The sequence below is a fragment of the Pinus tabuliformis genome, chromosome 9 (genome assembly GCF_031772625.1).
Source record: "Pinus tabuliformis cultivar Carrire ecotype Pingquan chromosome 9, CPIR1, whole genome shotgun sequence".
NCBI lineage: Eukaryota > Viridiplantae > Streptophyta > Pinopsida > Pinales > Pinaceae > Pinus > Pinus tabuliformis.
In genome coordinates this window covers 1,558,758,097-1,558,775,440 of record NC_142307.1, presented here as the reverse complement: position 1 = coordinate 1,558,775,440, position 17,344 = coordinate 1,558,758,097, and positions in this window count along the sequence as shown.

Sequence of the window (17,344 nt, the reverse complement as noted above, 5' to 3'; positions counted from 1 at the left end):
TGTAAGGGAGTTGCAATTGAGGAAAAATTTGAAATGAACTTCCTCCAATATTGTGCTACTCCTAAGAAGCTTCTCACTTCTGTAGCAGACTGGGGTTTAGGCCAGTTTACAATGACTGCCACTTTAGAGGGATCTATTTTCAATTTACCTCCCCCTACTATGTGACCCAAATAATTTAGAGAGGTTTTGCCAAATTCACATTTGGAGAGTTTAACATAAAGTTTTTCTCTTCTCAAAACATCTAATGTCTACTTAACATGCTTTAAATGTTCTTCCCACGTTTTACTAAAAATCAGAATGTCATCCAGATACACAATAACAAAATCATCAAGAAAAGGTCTGAGTACATCATTCATTAATCTCATGAAAGTAGCAGGAGCATTAGTTAGGCCAAAAGGCATAACCAGCCATTCATACAATCCCTGCTTTGTTTTGAAAGCAGTCTTCCATGCATCTTGCTCTGCAACTCTGACCTGATGGTATCCACTGTGCAAATCCAACTTGGTGAAATAAACAACTTCCTTCAATTGATCTAAAAGATCATCTATGCGAGGAAGGGGATAACGATTTTTGATTGTTATCTTATTTAGTTCTCGGTAGTCAATGCACATTCTCCACGGTCCATCTTTCTTTCTCACCAAGACGGTGGGTGACCCACATGGTGATGTGCTAGGCCTGATGAACCCTTTCTCGAGCAACTCCTCCACCTGCTTCTTGATTTCAGCATTCTCTAAAGCAAACAACCTGTACATCCCAATGTTAGGCAAAGGAACATCTTGCTGCAAAATAATATCATGTACTATTCCCTTTTTGGGTGGCAAACCTTTAGGTTCTTGAAATAAGACATCATACTCTAAAACAATCTTTTCTATATCAGCTTGCTGATCAGCATTACAGCCCCCAAATACATTGGTTTTATCAAATTTCTTTTCCTTTACAACCATTAGTAAGAACTGTTTGCATGAATTTATCATTCTTTTCATCTGTCCTGAGTTGATGAGAGTATAGTTATTCTTGAGCTTATGAGCCCTTACAAAGTATTCGATTCCATCTTTAACAAGTAGATACTTGTTCTCAGCTCTATAGAAAATAGCTTTTCTATCATACAAGTAGGGACTTCCTAAAACAATTCCACATATATCTAAAGGAATTACATCTAACTCAACCTCATCTACAAATGCTGACCCAAAAGAAAACTTGAGTTTGCACTGTCTAGTCACTTGTAGTTGCGCTTTATCATTCAACCATCCTAATGGGTATGGCTTCTTATGAGGTGTAGTTGCTAATCCCAATTTCTTTACAATTGCTTCAGAAATCAGATTTACTTGTGAGCCACTATCAAACAAAGTATCAATCTTTTGATTTTTGGAAACAACTCGAATATGGAAAAGCTCATGTCTTTTTCTCTCATGTTCTTCATCAATAATAGATTGAGCAGAATTACTAGTAGATGCTTCAGAATTCTTACCTTTTATACCTGTGGCTACAATGATTGTTTCATCTCTCGAGTCTGACCCCAAATCTTTTTGAGTAGCTGCAGTAGTCTTCTTCTTCTTGCCCTCAGACTTCTTAGGTCTCAGCTCTGGATGAAGAATCCAACAGTGCTCATCATCATGCCCCTCCTTTTTACAGTAAGTGCATGAAGCTTTGCCTTTTTGTGCAGTGTTAGTCTTCCTTGCTTTCCACTTCTGCTTCCTCTTCTCCTTGCTCTTGCTTACAGTGGGTTGGGATGGTCCCCCAACTTCTGGATTTCCATTCTTTCCTCTGGCTTCTAGATGAGTAGCTTGTATAGATACCTCATATATACTAGTGGGATTAAGCATGAGGATGGTATGCCTCATGTAGCTGTGTAGACCACCAATGCACTTCAAAAGAGTCTCTGGTGAGTCTAATGAGATACCCAATCATCAATGCTCTCTTTCTGAACTCTTGAGTATACCCTTGTACACTTTGCCCTTTCAACTACCAAAGAGTTTGCCAACTCATCATGGCTTGTTGCATGTAGGCCAATGGATAGAACTGCTTTTTGATTGCAGCAAAAAATTCACTCCAGACAGAGATGGTCTTACCATGCTTCTTCATATCAGCTTGGGTTCTGCCTTCCCACCAAACCAATGCAGTGCCCCTAGGCATAGGCTTGCCAGCTGAATCTTACTCTTGTCTGAGTCTATGTTTTGTACCCTGCAATACACATCAATTTGTCTTATCCAACTGTCCAACTTTTTAACATTTAGCTCTCCATCATATATAGGAAAATCAAATTTAACATCTAACTTAAGCAAAGATGCTTTCTTATTATGCACAGGGCTATTAGGAGGTGTGAGAAAGCTTTCCTCTTTCCCCTTGTTGAAAATGCAACAAGATGATGGAGCTTAGTGGAAAGGAGTCGCCTTCACTAAGTGGGCCCGCAGGCTATTTTTGGCGCAAAGTCTATTTTTAGACATATGGATCATGGTCTATGAGTTGCAAGATGCTATTTGTGGATGATTGGTCATGTTGGTAAAAATAGATGGACTTCTATTTTTAGACATATGGGCAGAGTCTATTTTTAGACTACCAGGCTAAAAATAGAACAGTCGAATATTATTAGCTCTTAATAATATTTGGACTATAAACATTATATTATCCTCTTGGAGCAATTCAGTTCGAGCTACGGATGTGGCACATGCAGCTGTCAGAAGGAAATATGATTTTCTTATGGGTCAGTTGAGCTATTGCATGATGGACTTCAGTTAGAACTCAAGTGATTGAATTTGGTGGAGTTGATTGAGGAGTTGATGGAGTTGTGTTCAGTTTGACTTGTTTGAACTAGTTGTATTTAGTCTAACTGCAGAATACACTAGTGATGAGTGATGTGAATTAATTATTAATTAATTCACTAATTATTAACTCATAAAGAAACTAAAGAATACATCAGTTAACTCAGTGCATGGACAGTTCAGTGGAGACAAGTGTTAGAGGTGAGTGAAAGGGCAAGACAACTGTTAGTTGTGACTATAGTTGTGCATGAGATTTGCACAATCAATGGATGGAGTATTGCCAATGAGGATTGCATGGTTCAGCCAAGGAAATACAAGTTTGCTTCAGCCATTCTCATCCATTCTCATGCAGGATTGCGTAGTGGAGGCAGGCAAACAGTGGAGGAGATTTGAGGCATCAGAACTGAGCTAGTTTGTGTGTAATAGGTGGAGATAGTACTGAGTACTTGCGAGGAGTATTGCACTATGTATTCTTACATGTTCTCAATCATTATAATATATAGATAGTGTGGGGTTTTCAGTTGTATGCTTTCCTTGGGTTACATACTGTGTTAATGTGTGCATGCGATTGATGTTTCATTGTTTTTAATGCTGCTAAATTGATGATCAACATAGAGGAGGTTATGTATTATGCATGTATTCCGCAATAGTGTATAATCATGATAATCTCTATGAATAAGTGTCATATTATTCAAAATTTCTACACCCCTTTCCTTTGGAGTGATCATGGAAATGAGACTCATCTTTTTCTTTATCTTGTTTAGAGCCTGATGAATCTTCATCCCTATGCTTTCTAAAGTCCCTATACATTTCTTCTACCATAGACTTTATAGCTAGGAAACTCTCTATGAATTGAGGCTCTGGCCCTATATAACCTTCCTCTGACATTTTCTTCCAAGAATAGACTCTCCCAATTTCAGGATTAGTTTCCACCAACTCTCCTTCTCCTAATTTGAGCTTTGATCTAGTGAGCATTCACAACTAAACCAACACAAGCTTGTCTAACCTTATGGCCTAGAGCTCTGATACCACTTGATCTGATAATCACCTTATGAGTGACCTCAGTTTGAAAATTTATTAAACAAAAGGTATTATAGACTCATGTGTTGGTGTGTGTGTTCTATGTTATTGAAACAACGGATTGATCATATTGCCAATACACAGAAAATAAGTGGAAAGACAACAGAGAAACACAGTAAGAAACACAAAGACACAAGAATTTTTAATAAGGAGTTCACCCTATTCTCGAGGGCTACATCTCCGTTCTAGCTCTCAGTGGTGGCCTTGTTTTATTGTGTCTTTAAGCAGAGAATTACAAATACAGGGACTCAATGTGAGTTCTCTTGAAGCAGGTTTGCTAGGCAGGGTGGTTCTTGGATTCCCCAAGCCACTCGGAGTACACAAACTCTTGTTCTTCCTACCAGCACTGTGACCCTTAGTCTACAGTGGAAAGAGCCAACTGTGATGCTCAATCCAGACAGATTCCTCTATGGGAAGGCTTGAATCTTCAAGATCTCTAGTGCTCGATGCTGCCTGTGGTTAGCTCGGCCCTCTATCTCCTCTGCTTGGCTTTACTGCTCTCTATGTTCACTACTCTCTTAGTTGCTTGGACTCCTCTCAATTCGGGTTTCCAATTAACTCCTCTCTTCTCTCTGTCTCTGTTTTCAACTGTCTCTGTTCATGGCTTTAGTCATTCTATCCCTATGCTTGTTCGGTTCCTCTCCTGCCTGTGGTGATTCACCTTCTGCAGCTGTGCTTGGAATTCCTTGTTCGGCATCAGCACGAATGCTCGGGCAGTGGCCACGTGTCTCCATTTAACTGGTGCTAGCACGCTCCGTCAGTTCGTTCTTTCGTTATGCCGTGTATGCATTCTTTCTCCACCGTGGCAGTCAAACGGACTCCAAATCTCTTTAGAAATCGGCTTAATCCCCTGTCGATTCCGCTTCCTCCATTGGGCGCAATCTCAGTTGTCCGACTTGGGCTCCTCTAGATCCAACGTCATACACATGTTGAGTGTAGTTGACTTGCTCGACCGATAGCGCAAGATCAACGGTGGTTTTTCTCTCACCTCCGCTGCCACGCGTTGATCGCTGAGTGGGATAGCTCCACTCTCCTCCAAAACCTCTTACCGTTCAAGGGCGCCCCGATCAATATCGCCGGTTTTCTAGAGTGCGGGTCTCGCCTTTGTCCTTTAGCATTTTTTTTGTTTCTTCGCCTGCAGTTCTCCGGCTCCCAACGCAACCAAGTGCTTAAGGCTCTTCCACTTTGGCCCTATTTGCCTAGTGATGTGCCTCCTTTTCCCGATCTGAGGCTCCCAGGGGCTGCTTTAACCTCCTGCGCAGTCTCCATGGGCCTTGGTTAGCGCACTTTGACCGAGGTCCTCGTCGTTCTACGTTGGCGGCCATTGCCACTGGTTCAAGGCGTTTTTTATTGCTGTTTTGGAATTTTCAAGGATTTGTTCAACTCGATACAGTCAAGGTTCTTGACAGTCTTTTTGGATCCAATTCAAATCAATTGGCATGGTGCTCAAACTATTGGAGGAGAAACAATTATATGCAAAAATATCCAAATGTTTCTTTGGAGTACAAGAGGTGGAATATCTAGGTCATATTGTATCTCATGAAGGTGCTAAGGTAGACCCTAGAAAAATTAAAACCATTAAGGAATGGAAAATTCCCACATCCATAAAGCATCTACGAGGATTTCTCGGGTTGACAGGGTATTATCACAAGTTTGTTAAGAATTATGGGATAATAGCAACATCTCTAACATCATTATTGAAGAAAGATGAATTTTCATGGACTCCAGAAGCAACGAAGGCCTTTGAACATCTTAAAGAGGCAATGTGCCAAGCACTAGTCTTAGCTACACTGGACTTCACAAAAACCTTTATTATGGAATGTGATGCCTCAGGAAATGGAATTGGTGTTGTTTTAATGCAAGAAGGAAGACCCATTGCTTTCGAAAGTCGTCCAATCAAAGGAAAGTATTTACACAAAGCTATTTATGAGAAGGAAATGTTGGCAATACTACATGCACTTAAGAAATGGTGACCCTACCTAATGGGAAGACACTTCAAGGTAAAAACAGATCATGATAGTCTTAAATACTTTTTAGAACAAAGGTTATCTTTAGAAGATCAACATAAATGGGTCACAAAGATGTTGGGTTATGACTTTGAAATCATCTACAAAAAAGGGAAGCAAAATGTTGTGGCAGATGCACTCTCAAGAAAGGATGAGGATGTGGAAGCATTTCTTTGCACCATTTCTATTATCCAACCAGATTGGATAAACGAAGCAAGGGATGAATGGAAGAATGACGAGGAAGTGTGGGCACTCATTCAAAAGATACAACAAGATCCCAATACATCTGATACATTTAGCTAGAAAAATGATTCGTTATGGTACAAGGATCGGTTATACCTATGTAAGAATTCCCAACTCAAACAAAAGATTCTTAGGGAATTGCACACCTCTCCCTTAGGAGGCCACTCAGGATTTCTAAAAACCTAACACAGGGTTAAGAAGGATTTTTTTGGGATGGCATTAAATCAGGTATTCAGAAGTTTGTGGCGGAATGTTTGGTTTTCCAACAAAATAAAGTTGAAACAATTAAGACCCCAGGACTATTACAACCTTTATCCATTCCAAGCCAATGTTGGGAGGAGGTTTCAATGGATTTTATCACAGGTTTACCCAAGTCTGAAGGAAAGAGTGTTATCATGGTGGTATTTGACAGACTTACCATGTATGCACACTTTTTTGCATTATCTCATCCATTTAAATCGAGTACAGTTTCTACTGCATTTATGGAAACAATTCAAAAGCTACATGGAAACCCAAATATTATTGTAAGCGACAGAGATCCCATTTTCACTGGAAATTTTTGGACAAAATTATTTTCTTATCTTGGTACTCAGTTAACTCATAACTCATCTTATCATCCTCAATTTGATGGGAAAGCTGAGATAGTAAACAAATGTTTGGAAGGATATCTTCGTTGCTTTGTATATGATAAATAGACACAATGGGTCAAATGGTTGCCTCTGGCTGAATGGGGGTATAACACTTCCTTCCATACTGCAACAAAAATGACCCCATTTATGGAACTTTATGGATATCATCCACCATCCATCACATCATATTTAAGAGAAAATTCTAAGGTTCAAGCAGTGGAAGATCACATCGAGCATCAGCAACAAGTTCTCCAACTCTTAAATGATAACCTCACCTTGGCACAAAATAGAATGAAACAGTAGGCAGATCAATATCACAGCGAAAGAAGTTTTGACGTAGGTGATTGGGTATTCCTACGGCTACAACCATATAAATAAATGTCCCTCAAGCAAGCTAAGAAGGATAATAAATTATCACCAAATTATTATGGTTCATACAAGGTGTTGCAAAAGATAGGTACTATGGCATACAAATTGGAGCTTCCTCCAGTTTCTCAAGTGCACCTAGTTTTCCATGTTTCATGATTAAAGAATGTTATAGGTGGCAAGCTTCCAGTTCAAACAATATTGCCAAAACTTGACGAGGAAGGAAAAATGATATTGGAACCTAAAGCAGTCAAAGAAACAAGAACTCGACAACTACGAAATCGATCAATTTCAGAGTATCTCATCAAGTGGAAGAACTTACCCATTGAAGATTCCACATGGGAGGATGAGAATTTTATACAGAAGCATCCAAAACTACTCAAGCGTTGAGGAAAACACCTTTTTGAAGGAGAGTGGCATGTTAGGTCCCTATAATACTAGTGATTCCCCCATTACTATTGTCGTTGTATCCCTTATTGTTATTTTTGTGCCCCTATTGTCCCCATATTGTTATTATTGTGCCTTATAGAATCCCACTAATGTTATTTTTGTGCCTTTATATTATTATTTTTAGGTCAACTTTGGTTATATTGTGACCCCTTAGACTCCTATATAGAAAGGAGTTTTTGTCATTTGAATCATCTAAGAATTGTTCATTTGTGTAATGTAAAGGAGGTTACCCCCTCAAAGAGGATTATTTCTGAGGTGTTGATCTATCTTTTCTATCTTTTTGTGAGCTGGTTTCATAACATCCAACCTGGATGCCTTCTCTAATGAATCAGGTTCCCAAAGACGAACCTCATGTTGAATGTTATCATTTAAATTCCCTACGAAGACATCAATACTTTGCTTCTCTAGAATATCATTTACCCTTATATTCAATTTTTGGAAGTCCTCAATGTGCTTTGCCATTGAACCCTTTTGTTTGAGATTTATCAATTGGCTAAAGAAGGTGTTTCTCTTTGTATCCTCATAATGTTCTATCATTTCCTCTGTGAATTGACTAGGTGATAAGTGGTTTAATAGAAAAAATCCCTCTATACCATAAAAACTGATTTGGTTCTAATTATAAAGATGCAATATGTACCTTTTGTAATAGTTGTACATTATGTAGATCAAAATATTTCTCCATCTGTAGTATCCAACTTACCGGATCGTTGCCATCAAACTTCCTCATATCGCCTTTTCTTGATTTTAGGAGCTCGATCTTGAAACAAATGTAACTCTATAATTTCAAATCTACAAGTTCTGAAATTGTGATCTACAGTAGCCCCCTATGTCCTCTTTCCAATTCCATTAGTCTGATTTAAATTGGATTATGTAAGAAGGAGTTATGCCCAATATCCCAAGATGACCAGATTGTATACTTTTTCAGTAGAGAGAACTTGTACGAGATGCCATGTGTCATTGTTTCGACCGTCAAACTTGAAAATGATATACAGAGAAGTATCATCCTTTCTCTTTCTGTAACTTCTTATGACATTTCAATCTGATGCTTAGAGAGAAAGCTAAGATGATTTTCCAAGGTCACCTATTTAGGATGTAATTTGGGAGCCTTCAAAAACCTTAAATGTCTTGAACCATATCTCCAAAAATATAGGGAAACAAGATCTGAAATTCGGGCCTGCGCTTCACCAATATTGTGAATCAAATGGGTTTTAATTGCAGAGTCTGAACCTTCGTAGAAATGTTTTTATAGAGAATATGTCACGATAACCTGTTTGATATGGAATTATGGATTTTCAAAAACCCTAACATCCTCAGATCATATCTCCGAAAATATAGTGAGACAAGATCTAAAATTCAGGCTCGAGGATTGTTGATATTTTGGCTCAAATGGGTTTTTTGTTTAGCTTCAGAAACGTTGCAGAAAAAAGTTCTACCAAAAATTCCATGATGACCTGTTTGGAGCAGCAAAACCCTAGAATCCAAAGCTCTAATACCAAATGTTATGAAACCAGCTCACAAAAAGATAGAAAAGATAGATAAATGCCTTCAAAATAAGCCTCTTCGAGGGGGAAACCTCATTTACATTACACAAATGAGCAATTCTTGGATGATACAAATGACAAGACCTCCTTTCTATATATAGGAGTCCAAGGGGTCCCAATACAATCAGAGCCTACATAACAATAAAATTGTTAGTGCACAACAATAACGATAGTGTGCTTCTATGGGGCATAATAATAAAAACATGGGGACTATATGGGCACAATAATACAATAAGGGGGTTTCACTAATAACAATAAGGGGTTACACTATTAGTATAGGGACCTAACACGCACTGCAACAACTAATTTCCTGACTTTCATCTCGGCCTGTGCATCGTCTGGGATATGCAATTCTGGAACTATTTTGCAGGCTTGTTCAATTGCTGACTCTAGATTTGTGCTTGGAAATTGCATATCCTCTTTCTCCAATAGCACCCGTGTCTTCTCCTTGTACATCTATTCATTGTTTACTTTAAATTCATTGAAAACCACAAGGGCATGCTACTCCCTGATCCAGAACTCATCTGAGACCCCTTGATGTAATGCTTGGAGGGCCTAAAGCGGCAGCATAGCCACATTGATTCCAATATCCTTGATCTTTCCTAGCATGTCGCGGTCTTCCTTCTTATTTGCTCGTAAGGATCCTTCTAGTAAAGGAATGATCCTTAGGTCCATTGTTTGTTCCACTTCTGGGACACTCACACTCGCTTGAGTCAGGCTCTCTTGCACCACACTCGCTTGCCCAATGCTCACTTGGATCATACCAGCTTGGATCTGTAGCTCACGTAGATCCTTCTGGACACTCCCCAGTGTCTGCATATACTGCTGCTCAAAGTGCGACCATAGCTCTGATGTGGTATCTCTAACCTTGTCACTGATCTCATCTAAATCGCCCTCTATGAGCACAATAGGGTCCACCTGTGAATGTTTATTTGAATTTCACTTCTTTCGTGGACCTGTTGCTATCTCTTTGGGGTGCTTCTGCAATTTAAAGGGGGTGGAAACTTCGTCATCCCCATCGTCACCCTGTGCAGATAGCTCCTACTCTATGGTATGCAGGTAAGCCGATGCCTCGACTTTCATTGTGGCTTGCTCCTTTTCTGTATGTTCCTTGTTTGTATGCTCCTTTTCAGCGCATGTTGTCTCTGCAATGACCTTTTCAGCAACTACTTTCTTTTTCTGTGCAGCCTTCTCCCACGCGATTACTTGCTCTTTTTCTTTCCTCTTTTTCACAGCAGAGGTCTATGCGAAGGAGATTTATACTGCTTTGCTTGTCCCAAAATCCAATTGGGTAGCCTCATGCCACTTTTCTGGTCATCCACCCACAACCTCCTGTACATCTATTTCGGCCACTAAGTAAGGCAGCTTGTGCCATACCTTTTGAGGGTCTCTCCTCACACAGATCCAGACATTGTGAAAGTCTACCTTAAATTCTGCGAAGGCCCTTAGCTGCTTGAACAAGGTGGGAGATAACCTTGGCCTCTAGTTTATAGCCATTCAGATGTCCATCTCCATGAATACCCAAAAAACCTTGGATTCTGTAATCCGTTCTACATCTTTTGTTTGCCACAGTGAAGTGAACTTTGTTGCCTCTAGGAGGGTCTCATTCAGCGGAGGGAACTGACTGTCCTCCGGAAGCCTCCATGCCACCAAAATGATTAGAAATAAGAGCCAAGCATAGTGGAATGGCTTGCTCTTTTCTTTCGCCTCGCGACAGTTTGCCAAAAATTATTTACATAGATACTAGGCCCAATTATACTGGACCCCATTCGCACACGACATTGCTAGTGAAATGACCTGCGCGAGCACTTCATCCGTGTGACACTTCTACATTATTTTTACTGCTAGGATCTGCACTACAAATTGTACCGCTTGGTCTTTTATGGAGCGGATAGAATATCCACGCAATTTCTTCACAAGCCCGAACTCACTCTTCATACAATCTGTGAGTTGTCTTACCTTGGTTTTGCCCGCAAACTCCTTTTCCAGGTCCACTCCTTTATATGGTAGCTTAGTAATCTGATGGATTAACATACCCGTGATCGAGATATGCTCACCTAGACATAAACACCCATCATGTACTAATGTCAGCAACTGTCACACACACATTGTATTGATGTTGGAGCAGTGAAAATGGGGTATAAATAGCATGTGCAATAGTCCCGCCAGTTGAACTCCTCTAACCCATTTCATGAGTTCCAACCTCATGACCCTATCTCTTCATATTATATGTGGGACATATACTAATTTGTTGCTAAATGCGGGAATTTCTCCTAGTCGACGAGGTCCCAATCTTCCATATTTAACACTGGTATGTGTGCTAAGAGCGCACCCTCAAATGCAACGTCAGCTGGGAGTAGTGGTGTAGAAATTGTAAATTTGTTGGAATCCAGGTCTTTGGTCACCTTCTGTCCTCTTAGCGGAGGCACATATGATGGAAGCATAGTGATTGGTTTAGCATCCTCAACATCCAACTCCTCAATCCCCTGGCAGAGTTTGTCTTCTTCTAGATCTAGGGGAACAAAAAGTTGCTTTTACTTGTCCATTTTTCCCTTCTGTCGCACCTCCTGGAGATTCTTTTTGAGCGACTGGCTCATTGATTCTATGACCGACTTATTTTTATTTGGCTTGGAAGTAGATTTCTTTGGCCTAGGAGACCTTGGCGCCACAGCACTACTGGTGTAGCTTCTGTGCTTGCAGCCTCTGGAGCTGGGGCATCAGACACCGTGGTCTCAAAACTCATAGGCTCAAACATCATCTCCAAAAAAACAACGAATTGTATCAGAATAATGAGCTAGCCCTGGGTGCTTGAACAAAACCTCCCAATCTTCTCGGTGCATGCAAGAAATTCGTAGACAAAAAAGTGTTTCTTTGCAGACCAACAAGACATAATTATAGTGATTTTTGGAATCAAATCTAGTTGTTCTCTCCATAAATTTGTTATAAATGCACCTTTGGTGGTAGATTTTCAAAGATTTTTGCCTTAATTTCCACTTACCTGCTCCTCCTAACAGGATTTTCTCAATCCAATCAGCTACAATGACTCCAATGACTATTTTTAGGCTAGGCTGCGTGGCACCTTCCTCCCTGGTGAAGTGTCCTAAGTGTCGCTTCATCTATTTCACCCTTGCCAATCTTCGCGCAGCCTATTTGCTACCTTATTCCCCTAGTTGGGTAGTGTAGTTTATAGTCCCATGCTCCCTTGCAACTGCCTGGAGAACTAAGACTATCTTGCATTCAATATAGTCATTGCGCAAGGGTAGGATCCCCCGTATACAGCTTCAGCCGGCTCCCATTCACTTTTCCCTGAAAAGAATCACCAATCATCTTCATGAGATGAACTGCGCCACCCTCTGTAATTTCAGTGACAATATACGGTCCTAACCAATGCATTTGGAATTTACCCAGAAATTTGGTGAAATTTCTATCGTATAAAAACACAAGATCATTTATCTTGAATGTGCGAAGCTTGATATGGCGATCATGCCATGCCTTTTCACGTTCCTTCTGCACTTGTTGGTAGAATCCCACCAGAAATTAGTCCTCCACTAACTCAATTAGTTGCGTGAGCCATTCCTCCAAGCCCTCACAATCTACCATGTCTGTCAAAGCTATTATGCGTAGACTAGGTACAATGTACTCCATAGGCATCACCGCTTCGACCCCATAGACCAATTTGAATGGTGTTTTCCCTGTTAGCTTCTTACAGGTTGTCCTATAGGCCCATAGTACTGTAGGTATGCACACATCTCAGTCATTCCACTACGCATTACATACCTTTGTCAACGCGTTCTCCAATTTTTTTTTAAAAGCTTCAATTGTCCCATTTTCCTGTGGGTGATATGGTGTGCTCTTTTGATGGTAGACCTAAAATTCATCCATCATCGTGCTAATCATTTCATTCAGAAAGTGCATTCCCCTATCACTCATTAATACTTTCAGGCATCCAAACCATGTTAAGACATATTCAAATAAGAAATTTGTTGTAGTAGTTGCTGTATAATCCTTCATTGGTTGTGCTTCTGCCCATCTGGTTAAATATTCTGTTGCAGTGATAATGTAGCGCGTGCCCGTTTTCTTTCCAGGTGGCTGAATTGGCCCAATAAAATCGATCGCCCACTTCTCAAATTCCTACAAAGATACTTGAGGATGTAGTGGTAGTTCGTCCCTCCACGATGGTCTGCCAGTCCTTTGACATGCATTGCACGCCTTACAGTATGCTTTGGAATCCTTGTGCAATGTTGGCCACCATAATCCTGCGCGCAAAATCTTCTGCGTGGTTGCTTTCCCTGCATAATGGCCTCCACGACTCCCCCATGAGCTTCAGCGAGAATACTATCACGCTCAAATTCTAGCACATATCTCCGCAATATTTTGTTTGCCCCCATTTTGTACAAATGTCCCGCAATGACCGAAAAATCTGCTGCGCAAACTACTAGTTCTTTCTTCTGCTGAGTTGTATATCCTTTAGGCACCATCCCTGTAGTTAAGAATTGAATAATGTCAGCAAAATGGTCATCTACTACACATACTGTAAATAGTTACGAGTTTGAAAACCATTCCTCCAAATTATTGGGTTCTTCGCCTATTGGAATCCTTGATAGATGGTTTGGGCTGACATTCAACCGACTGGGCTTCACAATAACTTCAAAATCATATTTCTGAAATAATAACAACCACTGGAAAATCTTCCCCCCCAACACAGGCTTTTTGACGAGGTACTTTAAGGAAAAACTACCTGTATACATCTTGAAATGTCCCCCTAACATATAATGCCTGAATTTCTGTAGCACATATACCATGGCCAACCCCCCGCGCTTTGTCGTTGAATAAAATTTTTCATCCTTTGATAACTTCCTACTTGAGAAGGCTATAGGATGGTCCAGTTCACGAAACTCCTTCCAATCGGGAAATAACAGGTTTGGCGTAGTCACCATATTTTCTTTTAACACATCTAAGTTGCACTGACATTCCTTATCCCACAGAATGTCACATCATTTTTCAACAGTTTTTCCATGGGCGCGATAATTTAAGCATAGGATTTAATGAATTTTCTATAGTATCCAGTGTGTCCCTGCGTCATGCGTAGCTGCTTGATGTTCCAAGCAGCCTCCAAGTTCACAATTATAATGATATTTGTAGGGTCCACCATCAATCCTTGCTTACATACAACATGATCCAGCAAGATCCCAAAAGGAACATAGAATATACATTTTTTCAAATTCAGCACAATCTGGTATCTTTGAAATGTATCCAACATAAGGCACAAACTTGCTATGTGGTGTTTTACCAATCCAAACACGGTCCAGTCATCAAAGTATACTTCCATAAACTTATGAATGAATTATTTGAACACTGCTATGACTACGTGAGAAAATATTGCAGGCGCGTTCTTCAATCCAAAAGGCATAATAGTGTACTGAAAGCAACCCCACTCTATTGCGAAGGTGGTTTTTCTTCGATCCTCTAGTGCAATCTTAATTTGATGATAACCAAAAAAACCATCAATAAAGGAATAGGCCTCTTGCCCTCCAACATTGTCTAACACTTCATCTGTAAACGGTGTTGGAAATGGATCATGGACACATGCATCATTCAGCTTTCACAGATCTACGTAGATCCTTATTTCGCCCTTTTGTTTCTTCTCTTGGACTACCATTGGGCTCACCCAATCAGACTCTTCAACAGGTTCTATAATGCCAGCATCCAACATTTTATCCATCTCTTGGCGAACCTTCTCCTTATACTTAGGATTAAGGCGATAAGGCCTTTGTTTGACAGGCTTTGCATCTAGCTTCAATGTGATCCGCATAACACCCAAATCGCCAAGTATGCCCTTTAAATCTGAAAACTTAGTGGGGAAGAGATCTTGGTACTTGCAAAGTAATTCAACAACTTTGTCTACTGTAGCGTCATCCCAATAATCTCCAATCTTCACGAACTTCGGTTCTTCCTCAGTGCCAATGTTTACCTGTCTTGTTTTCAAAGGTGCAGAGATGTCTGGGTTCTCTACTTGTGGTCCTTCTATTATGCGATGCCCTTCTGTTTCTGGAATATTGATATTCCTTGGGTCTTCTTCCTCCTCTTTAGCGGTCACATTATAACATTCCAATGTGTGGCACAGCTGGGTGCTCCAATTAGGTTGGGTCCATTCCATAGGTTCCTTTGGCATCCTAAAGATAACCGCTTTAATCTCTTGAAGCACTTCGTTGATGCTTTCAAACCTGTCCTCAAAGCTAAAAGTCAATAAGAAACTTTCTCTCAATACATCCCATTCCGCAGTTCCATGGCAGAGCTTTGTTTCGAGATACCAGTTCATGGGGATTGTATCCAAGGTATGACAAAAATATATGTACCCATTCTGGCTGCAGTTTCGTCCCCCACACCTTAGTCCAATTCGCCAGGTGATTACGCGGATCATCCTTCCCACTATACTTCTCAGTCATTCTTGTATTATCATGCCCAAATCATAACTTCAGCATTTTCCTATAATCCATCCATCCAACAAAACTCTCCTTATGCATACCCCACCATCGTGCAGGCATAGCGCGCAACGCCAACTCCAGTGCTTGAAAAGAGTGGTCTTCAGGGACTTCTGTTGGCTTGAAGGGGCCTGACCTAGGTTCGGAGTTATTTAGCCAAACAAATCCCTGTACTACTGGCCCTTTCGGCAACAACACGTGGAGCATGGACTAAGGTCTCACCTGAAGTAGTATGGGGGGATTCTAGAACCAAGCTTCCACACCCTTGAGATGTCTGATGGGTTGATTTAGTCCAACTATGAATACCTTCGCGCAGGTCACTTCGTGCACTTTCCTGACCCACGAGGCCTTTGTGACCTGTTATACTCGACTTCGTGCAGCCCTAACCAGGGGTTGAGGAGCTTTCGCGGTGCTAAATCAACGATCTGCGCTATTTCCCCAAGTTACACCGTAGATCTTACTCATCTTCTTATAACAGTTAGTTATCTTTGCGTAAACAAATACTTTATCTTATATTCACTTATTCAACACATTCGTATAAGTTCACGCAACAAATAAATAGTAAATTTGCAATTCATACCCAATATACTTCAATGCATAAAATAGGAAAAGAATACACGGAAACAATGTAACACTTTTCTTTATTAATGCTTCAATCGATTACATACCCAACCTACCTTGCGCACTCCACTGTAGGGGTCCACGCACTCAACTGTGGACTACTAGGCCTCTACGCACTTAGCTGCAGAGCCTTCTCCTACTCTACGACCAAAAAACATGACTTTACACTTTTGACTCAATGCTTCATCATTAGATCTTCCATGGATCGATTCCTTGTCTCTTTTACACTTAGTGCCTCGCTCTATTTATAAAAACTCTCAAGCCAACACTACATTACAAAAGTAAGGGCAGACAACCCTATGACTTAATTACAACTTCATGCTCTGTGCCCACAAAGCACGGAGTCTTTACATCAGACTTAGTCAAAACTTGGGCTTTAAGCCCCAAAACTTGCCTTGGGGGGATCCCGCGCCTAACAGGCCCCCAACACAAACATTGTGACTGACCCTCAAGTCACTCTATCGGTGCAGAGATCTTTGTGCGGAGACCTCCCAACTCTGCTTAGACTGCTGTAAGGTTGGCAACGCACTGACCTCCCTGTATCTGCTCCTGCATCCCTTGCATCTGCACGAGCTTGCCTTCAATTGTTGTTGTGATTATGAAGGCATATTCGATCCAAGGTTGGACATGCGCCTTCAAAACTACTTCTCTATGTCACACCACGTCTACCTACTCCTTAAATGCTTTGCCCTGTTGCATCCGTGCAAGCCTCTATGTAAGGGCCACTGTCTACGCGGTCCCTTTGATGTTGTCATACTATTGCTGTAGCTCATGCACCTCTATTTCTAAGCATTGTATGTTCAGGTCCTCCTACAGAGTGGTGAGGACCTGTTGAGGGCCTGGAAATCGGGTCAACAACAAGGGGGATACCCACCCGGTCTGGAACTTGGTTGGCAGCTCCTTGTCCGTTTGGTATAGCGGGTCCGACTGGGGATAATGGGACCAGTTTCCCAATCTAAGGGCTGTGTGTATGTGTAGAGTTTGATGATGCTGATCTAGAAGTATTTTAAGCTAATTTAATTCTAACTTCTAAACTGACTCTATGCTATTGTAATCTAACAAAAAACAACACATCTAATCTATGCTAACCTGGGGTAGATTTCCTCTATTATGCGATCTAAAAAGATTTCGAACAATAACTGGTAATAAAGATCATTCAGCTATCAT